This window comes from Nelumbo lutea, chromosome 4, assembly GCF_056320005.1.
Source record: "Nelumbo lutea isolate HS-2025 chromosome 4, American lotus-T2T, whole genome shotgun sequence".
Lineage (NCBI taxonomy): Eukaryota > Viridiplantae > Streptophyta > Magnoliopsida > Proteales > Nelumbonaceae > Nelumbo > Nelumbo lutea.
This window is the reverse complement of record NC_142687.1, coordinates 37,702,804-37,711,761: the sequence shown is the minus strand read 5'-3', so window position 1 is coordinate 37,711,761 and position 8,958 is coordinate 37,702,804.

The following is an 8,958-nucleotide window of genomic DNA, read 5'->3' as shown; positions in this document are numbered from 1 at the left end:
TCAATCTCCAAGGTCCAAGGCAATACTAGAAATCTGGTCCAGTTCAAAGATTCAATTAATTCCACACTATATGTGCCTAGGGTCTCACCCCGGTAGCTGAGACAATCTACCCCAACCGACTTGGTGGAACCACAGTGTCAGCCTTGTCAGGATAGGTCTCCCCAGACCGACCCACTGGCTGTGAACATTCTAAACTAACACGAGTCTCATTAAGTGTCCAATTTAAGGGTATTACACAGAAACATACCAATGGAACATGAATCAAATATGCACTTTTATTCATTTACAATCAACTCATAAAGTACATCATTTTGATTGAAGCTAAGGGCATACAGAACTGTCTAACAATATTTTTACCATTGAAAAATAGCTCTTCTCATCTACCATTGTGCTCTTTTGCAAGGGAAGAATTATGTTTTTAATATCTTTATTTTTTTCTAGTTTTAAATAGTTCAATAATTTTGTAAATTATAAGAATTATGTTTATTATTTTTTAGTCTTAAATATTAAATTTTAATGTTTTTATCAATAAAATAATATTTTTTATTTTATTTTTAAATTATTTTTTACCATTTTTGTTAAAATAAATATTTATTGGTTAATATGAACTTGTCGATGCATTTTCAAATTTATTTTAGATATGAAGTATAAAACTTATTCATTTATGATTAACTATGTAGATCATTTTATAAACTGTTTGTGAGATGCATGGAATCAAAATTTGTGGCATGGATTGAACCTACAAAATGTCATTTTGGATGTGGACTGGTTTGGACTAGTTCACACCCACTAATCTTTCATCCACATTATATAACAACCACGGAGATGTTGAACTACTAAGATTGCTTGACCTTTTTGAAGTCCTTAAGCAATCTTTGACATGACTAAAAAAGCCCTCAAATCCTGACCTTTCACCGCAATCCACAGTATTTTCAAACTTCAAAATATTTTATTAATTATTTGACCAAAAAAATCCATATCCAAATGCAGACACTTAATTTTTTTTTGGCAGAGAAATTATGTTAAGAGTTGTAAAAAAAAGCACATATTGAGCCATTGAAGAGAAGAAGCAAGATCTAATTTTTGGTGTCATATTCTTTTCTCCATTTTTCTACTTCTTCGGCTTCTTTTTTGTTTTTTATTTTCAACGTGATATTTGATATCATCTATCATCTATCTATACTATTATAAAGCATCTACTTGATTTGGTTTATGTGTGTAGGTCATAAAAATTAAATTTGATTGTATATTATTAACTTATATCTTTACCTTGCACACTATGAGTGGGACTCAAAGCTGCAGCTTCGCTCATAATAACTGGACAAATCATCCAGTGTACCAATTGGGCTACCCCTTAATTGGCTACTTCCCTTGTTTTTTATTATTATTATTATTTTTTTTTTTTGAGAAACTACCTCCCTTGTGTTTTGACCTTAATAAAATCCTCCCCTAACATTTAAAAAAGGAAAATTGTCTAAAACAAACCATGACTATTCAGCATTTCTCTTATATTCATCTGTTAATGAGTTTTTATTTTCCAAAACTCACCATCCGTTAGAGCGTTGTTAGTGTATATTGAAAGAAGTTGTCCACATCAACTTAAATGCAATTTTCATGACTAAACTGCCCCTGAATAGAAAGTCAGCCTTATTAAATATATTTTTATAACTAAAATGCCCTTAAGTGACCAACTACCTTATATATAATATTTCTATTCCTTGAGAGTCATTTTTCTCTCTTCTGCTGCTTGAAAGTATTCCAAGGAAGCTGAAAATTGGGATTTTGGGTCGAATGATAACATGGGTATTTCTGGAATATTGTTAAATGGGTCAAATATAACGATGTGTAAAATGGTAATCTATTAACACTCGTTAGTCTATTGAACTTCAAGTTAAGGACATGGGGTCCCCTAGATGTTTTGAAAAGTTATGTTGAGTTTAAGATAAATACTAAAAAGTCGTGGTGAGTTTTAGACAATTTTCCATTAAAAAAATTGTAAAAACAGCATGCCAATGCAGCGCCATTTTCTCTAAAAAAAAAAAAAAAAAACAAAAAAACAAAGCTTCTTAGGATATGGCATTGGTTCCAAACAGTGCCTTTCTAAGTGGGAGATCAGGAGAGAAAAGTGTGTCATTGAATGAATCCCAGTCCAAGGTAGAATTATTCTACAAGTGGGTGCAAAAGATCCCAACTCCTTTTGTCGTGAAAACAAGGCAAGATTCGACTATGCATACATAATTAAAGAGAAGAAAGCAGTGGAACCGACTTAAGGATTCATCAAAGCCTCTCAGAGCTGCACAGGATGAGTATAAATATGTACTGCAATGAACATATTGGAATGGCACAACGGATAATATAATCCGTATATGCACAGAAAGAAACAAAGCAGATAGCAAGAAAGCGAAAGAAAAAAGAAATAAAGAAGAGAGAGCACCAGATTTAACGTGGTTTGGCCAAATTGCCTACATCCACGGGCAGCAGTTTGAAGCTTTGCTTCTTCACTATAAACAGGAGAAAATACAAAAATGACCTCACCAGAATCACAACCACACCCGTACCCAACACCCAACACTACACTCCTCTTAACACACTGTATATAGTATACAATGAAATGAAATGGAATGGGTTAAAAATAACAAAGGAGGGCTGCCCTATTTATATATGAAGAGTGGGGTATAATGAGTACTATGAAAAATAAGTCTTCACCTCTAAGAAAACTTAAACAGTAGATTCAATTGGTGTGCCACCAATTAATATGTGGTGGGTTTATTCGATGGACCACCGTTTGCTAATTCAGTGAGCCACCAACTGGGCCACCGATTCTGCTTTTCAACAGAATAAACACACAAGGCAAAAAAAAAACCACTAACTACTGATCGATTTCACACCAAAAGAGCAAATTGGGTCGAAAACAGCACTCAAATCCATATTGGTTTTTGGTTCGGATGTGGAACCAAGGTCCAGTAAAAAACTAACTAAATATGGAGAGATCAGTTATGCACTGCACTAAAAATTGGATACAGTGAAAGAGCAAGATTGCGAAATTTATAAAAGGAAAGGATTGAACCAGTTGGTTTAACAAAGGGTTAATCTATTTTTGTCCAAGATTTCTCCCACACTTCTATGTTCTAATTAAGTAACTGGAAACGATCAATTTTAAATCAATTTGAACAGTCATCAATTTGGACCGAACTAAATTAATTAGACTCATAATTTGGGTTGACAATTTGCTGGCTTTTGGAAAAAAGGGTATGTATGGCACGAGGTTTATCAGTCTATAGCTCAATTCAATAAGTAAATTGATGGAGGTAGATCTGGCCGACCCCTTGGCTGTGCGACACATGGAAGAAAACGGGTGACCTGGCAGGAATGCCAGTTCGGCATAGTGACATAGCATGGTCATATCCCAAGAAAAGGCCCAAGCTTCCCAAAGCTCTCCAATAAGGGGTCCGTTCTCCCAAGCTCCCCAAGGAAAGGCCCGACCTCCCCAAAAGGAACCCACACTTCCTGAGAGGAGGAACCCGAGCTCTCCCTAAGAATCCCGAGGTTAACAGAGAAGCCCGCGAGGGGCAAAGCCCAAACTAGCCCACCTCGGGACAGTAGGGCATACTCTCATCCGAACTCAATGTTTCACTTCGCACACCACTCCGACACCTCGGCTCCAGGTTGCGCAACTGTACTTGACAGGTCCGTACTCTGAGGCAGCATGCTTGACCGGTCTGGTTCTGACAGATGGCAATCATGCCGTAATGGCTGCCTGCTACCACCATCTCAGTTGTGGCAGAGACAGCCTTGACAAAGAGGACAGTGGCGGTTATATCTACCCCCCCCCCCCCCCAAAGGCAGTTATACTTGACTTGGCAGAAACTTAGGAGTGAGTGCACCAGGTGGTTATAAAAGGCCTTCTTCCCCCAGAGAAAGAGGTATGTGATATTTGTGCTTTCTGGTCTTGAAACCTTCCATCTTCCTTGCCTTCTCAAGAGTGCTAACTTGAGTTTCGGAGTATTCCCACCGAGTTCCTCCCTGGAAATCTCCAATTACTCCCTTGTTTCAGGCATCTTCAGTCCCGTCAGAGGCAAGGTTACCAGCATCTAAGACCGACCGGATTGTGCATCATCATTTGGCGCCGTCTGTGGGAAGACTTCAAAAGGCCTCCCCTAACCTTTAACTCTCTTCCAAAGAAAACGCAGCATTCATGGCTTCCTCCGACAGTGATAGACGTAACGCCGACCAGAATGTTGTAGAGGAACACCCTTAGCCCGCCACTATATACATCGAATAGTTCATCGTCCCCCTCTCGGTGGACGGAATCCCTAGCCTCAATGCATCACGAACAGTGGCGCCTATGAATGTTCCCCTTCCCCCCTCTATTGAGACAACCTTCGTCGAGCCAACCGTTGTCCCTCTGGCGACCAGCCAGAGCCAACTGATGATTTGATGCAATGCATGCGGACCATGCAAGCCCAAATGCAGCAGTTTCAGCAACACCAACTTCATCAGTAACAAGTACTACACCACATTTCTCAGTACCACTACCAACAATAGTTCCCTCAACTGCCCCAGAACCAGCCACAACTCCCACCTCGGCACCCTGCTGTCAAGAAAGTGAAGCCCTCCCCTCAGGGTGGGCGCCTTCATCGAGGAAAGGCTTCCCAGGCTTAGAACCCCTCTAGAAGCCAGGCCTCATCCCCTAGCAGGAGTGAAAGGCCAACTACACCCGCTTCACAGCTCGTCGGCGGATCGGGAACCTCCCAGCCAATCAAGTCAGCACCACCTCGACACTCTAAGCTCGGGCTCCCGCTCGCGGAGAACCAATTCGGTGTCCTGGCCGCAGACCACCACCAGCAGTCCGGGCCCATGGAGCTCGGCAACACCGAAGCAAGCAGCGCCAATACCGAACCTTCCAAGCAACAGCGGAGGTGTTGGCGAAGTCGCCGAACTACCACCCATGTCCTACCCGAACTCCGAGATAAAGAAGAAGCAAGCTTGGACAAGGTAAAAGTTGCTCCTATTCTTTCAGTCCCTTCCCCCTATCATCAGAACTCCTTGTTGTACCCATGCCCAAAGATTTCAAACTACCCCCGCTAGACAAATATGATGGGTCCTTTGACCCTAGTGATCATGATGATGCTTTCCAACCCCAGATGCACCTGGTGAGGGCAGCAAGTCCCGCATGTGTGTGGCCTTCACTACCACCTTCAGGGGAGTGGCCCGCACCTGGTATAGGAACCTGGCCCCCGGGTCGATAAGAAGCTGGACCCAGTTTGTGCAAGTCTTCACCGCACACTTTGTCACCAGCAAGCAGTGTCTCCGGACCGAGGAGAGACTCTTCGGGATAGTCCAGAAGGAAGGAGAGTCCATCCGAGGCTATATCAAGCGGTTCAATGACGCGTGTTTATAGATACTACGCCTAGACCCCGTGGTACAGCTCGCGGCGGCCAAGAGGGGTGTAACGCACAAGGAATTCAAATGGCACATGGTGGTCAACCAACCCGCGACCATAGCCGAATTCCTCAAACTCGCAGATAGATTCATAAGAACAGAGGAGGAGATCAACCAAAGAACTGAGGGTGGGTTTGAAAAGAGGAAGAGGGAAGGCGAACCTCCCAACCAAGATGATAGGAGGAAGAAAGACTCGACTCGGAGGGTGAAGCCAAGTCAGCCATTCCGAGCTCCTATGGCAGATCGGGCGGACTACACGCCCTTGAACGCAAAGCGAGCTGAGATCCTAAAAGGGAACCCGAATGAGAGGAATAAAAGATTGTATTGCAGTTTTCATAGAGACCATGGTTATAGCACTAGACATTGTAAGAATCTCCGCGACGAGATAGAGGAACTTATCCGTAGCGTGTACCTAAGAAATTTTGTACTGCATAATAATAATAACAATAAGACAGGTCGGCAGAGAGAGCACAACAGAGATGCCCCCGAATCCAGTAGCCGGCCAGCAAAACAGTCACAAAAGCAGCCCCCAGAGGAAAGGCTAGTTCAGGGAACGATCCATGTGATCGTTGGAGGATCGATTGTAGTGGGACGCACCTCGACAGCAGCTCGGGCATCAACTCGTGAGGCCGCCAGAGAAGAACAAAATCTGCCAAAGCGGCCGAAGATGGAAGACTCGGGCATCAACTCGTGAGGCCACTAGAGAAGAACAAAATCCGCCAAAGCGGCCGAAGATGGAAGACCCCATGTTCTTCATCGAAGATGATGCGCGCGGGGTCCACTACCCCCATAACGACGTGCTCGTCATAAAGGTAAAAATCAATGACTTCGAAGTCCGACGCATACTCGTCGACTCCGGCAGTTCGGTAGACACCCTTTTTAAAGCGGCCTTCAACAAACTCCAGTTCCGACAAAGTGACTTGAAGCCCACGAATACCCCACTGGTCGGCTTCAGTGGAGAAGAGGTCAGACCCCTGGGAAAGGTCACAGTACCTGTGGAAGTCGGCACGTGGCCTAGCATGGTAAGACTCAAGCACGACTTTTTGGTGGTTGCGACCCCCTCCCCATACAGTGCCATAGTAGGTCGACTGATCACCCACACTTTAAAGGCTATGGTGTCCACTTACTATTTAGCCATGAAGTTCCCCACGAACTTCGGCATTGGGGTAGTGCAGGGCGACCGGCTCGAGTCCCGCAAGTGCTACATCGCCGCCCTCAAAGGAAAGGCCAAGGTGACCGACGACCTCGAGCTAGAGCGACCTGTGGAACAAAATGAGGAGCGAGCTGCACCCACGGAGGAGACTGTTCTCATCCCTGTCTCGGCAGAGAACCCAACCACATCACTTCAGGTCGGTGCTTCCCTGGAGAAGCCCTTGCTATCCGAACTAGTACGCTTCTTACTCAATAACTTAGATGTTTTCGCTTGGTTCGCGGCAAAGATGCCTGGCATAGACCCTAACCTTATAACTCACAAGCTCAATACTGACCCTGTAGTTAGGCCCATTAGACAAAAGAAACGCAACCTAGCCCCAAAGCGCTGGAGGGCGGTCGATGAGGAGGTCGAGAAGCTCCTCGCAGTAGACTTCATAAGGGAAGTTCATTACCCGAGCTGGGTAGCCAACCCCGTTCGGGTAAAGAAGGCAAACGACAAGTGGCGCATGTGCGTTGACTGCACCGACCTGAAACAAGCTTGCCTAAAAGATTGCTTCCCCCTCCCCAGGATCGACCGCCTAGTGGACGCAACCTCAGGACACGAGTTGCTAAGCATCCTGGATGCCTACTCGGGCTACAACCAAATCAAGATGGACCCGGCCAATGAGGAAAAAACCGCCTTCATAACCGAGTAAGGCCTATACTGCTACAAGGTTATGCCCTTCGGATTGAAAAATGCTAGGGCAACCTTCCAAAGGCTTGTGAATAAGCTGTTTCAACCCTTAATTGGCACTAAGATAGAATGTTATGTAGACGACATGGTCGTCAAGACCCAGTTTTCACATGAATTAATACAAGATTTGCATTCTGTCTTTCAAATTCTACGCCAATTTAGCATGAAACTAAACCAAACAAGTGTATCTTCGGTGTCACCTCGAGTAAATTCCTAAGATACATTGTTAACCGGCGTGGTATCAAGGCCAACCCGGACAAAATAAAGGCCATCCTTGATATGAGACCGCCCCGAAAAGTAAAAGAGATTCAGAGGTTGAATGGCAGAATAGCCACTTTGAGTCATTTTATGTCTAAATCGGTAGACTACTGCCTGCCCTTCTTCAAGGCAATGAAAAACCAAAAGTTCGAGTGGGACCAAGGATGCCAGTGCGTTTGACGAGCTCAAAAGATGCCTCGCCAGCATCCCAGTTTTGACTCGGCCCGAAGAGGGCGATGTTTTAGAACTGTGCCTCTCGGCAAGCGGCGAAGTGGTCAGTTTGGTACTGATAAAGGAAGTAGATCGGGTCCAACGACCCATCTATTATGTTAGTAAAGTATTACAAGGAGCAGAAACGAGATATCCAGAGATAGAAAAGCTAGCCTATGCGCTGGTCATTGCGGCCCGTAAACTCTGTCAGTACTTCCAAGCCCATACCATTATCGTTCTCACCGACAAACCCTTGAGGCAAGTATTACTCAAGCCCGAGGTCTCTGGTCGATTGACAAAGTGGGCCATCGAGCTCAGTGATACGACCTCCAATACAAGCAACGAACTACTATTAAAGCCCAAGCCTTGGCGAATTTTGTTGCAGAATGTACATTCAACTCCAAGTCCTTAGCCCGGTTGAGCACGAGGCTCCCAGTTCGGGTGAGCTCGGCGCTCCCAGGCCGGTTGAGTCTGAGCACCGTGAGGCTGCACACAGTTTGGTATCTCTCTTGGTTAGGCCAAGCACGAACTGGGAGGAAGAGCCCTAAATCCTTCACATAGATGGCTCCTCAAATCAGTAGGGCAGCGGAGCCAGTGTAGTTCTTCATGGCCCAAGTGACACAAAATTGGAGTACACACTACACTTCGAGTTCACGACATCCAACAATGAGGCAGAATACGAGGCGTTGATAGCCAGGCTAGCCCTGGCGCAAGAGGTAAAAGCAAAACACATAGTTATCTGCAGCGATTCCCAGCTTGTGATCAACTAAGTTACAGGCGAATACGAAGCCCGCGAACCGACTATGATCGCCTACTTAGCAAAAGTAAAGGAGGCTTTGCTTAACTTCTAGTCACATTTCATCAGACAAATCCCGAGGTCAGAGAACGCTGAGGCCGATGCCCTATCCCGGTTAGCCAGCACCAGTGACAACACCATGAGACTTACCTCGGCCTAGCATTCTCAGGAGGGGGGGGGGGCAGGGGAGGCCGCTCCTGTCACCCAAGTAGAGCCAAGCTAGATCGATCCACTCGCAAGCTTCCTGCTACATGGAACCCTCCCTGCAGACTGCAACGCTGCCAGAAGGGTAGAGCGCTTGGTAGCCAAATACGTCATAATAGACGGACGGTTGTACCAAAGATCCTACACACTCCCCTACCTGCGC